Here is a 1,735-nt window from a genome sequence, read left to right as displayed (position 1 = left end):
AAGTCAGAAGAAGGTGCAATAAAGTCACCAAGCATCTTCCTTGCATTTCCACCATTGTTGTTAGGTTTGGCCATGACTTCTTCTTTTTCGAAAAGTTCTGCAAGGTTTTCTCCTGAGAGTTGTGCCTTAGCTTCCTTTAGCTTCTTCTTCAGAGTCCTTTCAGGTTCAGGATCAGCTTCAACAAGAATGTTCTTATCCTTGTTCCTGCTCATATGAAAAAAAAAAAGAGAACAGAGAAGAAGAGGAATCCTCTATGTCACAGTATAGAGATTCCTTTATGTGAGTAGAAGAAAAAAAGAGTAGAAGAAGAAAAGAGTAGAAGAATGAGAAGAGAATAATTCGAACACAGAGAGGGAGAGAGGGGTTCGAATTTTTAAGAGGAAGAGAAGTGTTAGTGATTAAATAAATAAATAGAAAGAGAGAAGAGGGGGAGAGAATTCAAATTTAAATTAAAATAAAAGAAAACTATTTTTGTTTTTATTTTAAAATTTAGTTAGAATTTGAAAATTAAAAAAGAAAAATAAAATAAAATTTGAAAACTAAATAAATTACTTAATTAAAAAGATTTTAGAAATATGGTTAGTGATTTTCGAAAATTAGAAAGAGAAAAGTAGTTAGGTGGTCTTGAAAAAGATATGATTGAAATAGAAAACTTTTAAAATCAAACAAAAAGTCAAGTAGTTAATTGAAAAAAATTTGAAAATCAATTTTGAAAAGATAAGAAGTTAGAAAAGATTTTGAAATTGATTTTTGAAAAAAAAAGATATGATTGAAATTTATTTTGAAAAAGATTTAAAAAAAAGGAAATTTAAAAAGATTTTATTTTAAAAATCAAAGTTGATTACTTGACTAACAATGCAAGAAACTAAAAGATGTGATTTTAAAATTTAAAGATTGATCCTTTCTTAATAGGCAAGTAACAACTTGAAATTTTTGAATCAAAATATTAAATGTCAACAATTGAATTCGAAAATATGAAATAAAAATAAGAAAAAGATTTTGAAAATCAATTTTTAAAATTTTTCGAAAATATCTATAGAAAATGAAAAAATTTGATTTTTGAAAAAGTTTTGAAAAGATAGGATTTTTAAATTAAAAATTTTTGACTTGACTAATAAGAAACTATTAAATTTTAAAACTTTTTGATTAAATCAATCTAAAATTTCGAAAATTATGATCAAAATAAGGAAGAGATATTTTTTTCATTTTTGAATTTTTAATGAAGAAAGAGAAAAACATAAAAATGATGCAAAATATGAGAATTTAAGATCAAAATAAAAAAATGCATGCAAGAACACTTTGAATGTCAAGATGAACACCAAGAACACTTTGAAGATCAAGATGAATATCAAGAACTTATTTTTAAAAATTTTTAAGAAAAGAAAAACATGCAAGACACCAAACTTAGAAATTTTCAAACTTTAGACACTAATAATTCAACAATGCATATGAAAAACAAGAAATGACACAAGACAAGAAAATGTAAAGATCAAATAAAGAAAATCATCAAGAACAACTTGAAGATCATGAGGAACACATGCATGAATTTTTCAAAAATTTTTAGAAAAATTAAAAAGGATGCAATTGACACCAAACTTAAAATTTAAATTTTTGGTTTTTATGATTTTATTAATTTTTTTTTTGGTTTTTTTGAAATTTATTTTGGGAAGAACGAAAAAGAAGAATTTTTTTTTGTATTTTTTGAAAATAAGAAATAAAAATCTTAAAATTAAAA

Source organism: Arachis ipaensis, chromosome B9 (genome assembly GCF_059453495.1).
Source record: "Arachis ipaensis isolate K30076 ecotype BB chromosome B9, ASM5945349v1, whole genome shotgun sequence".
Lineage (NCBI taxonomy): Eukaryota > Viridiplantae > Streptophyta > Magnoliopsida > Fabales > Fabaceae > Arachis > Arachis ipaensis.
Note: the sequence above shows the minus strand (reverse complement) of the source record.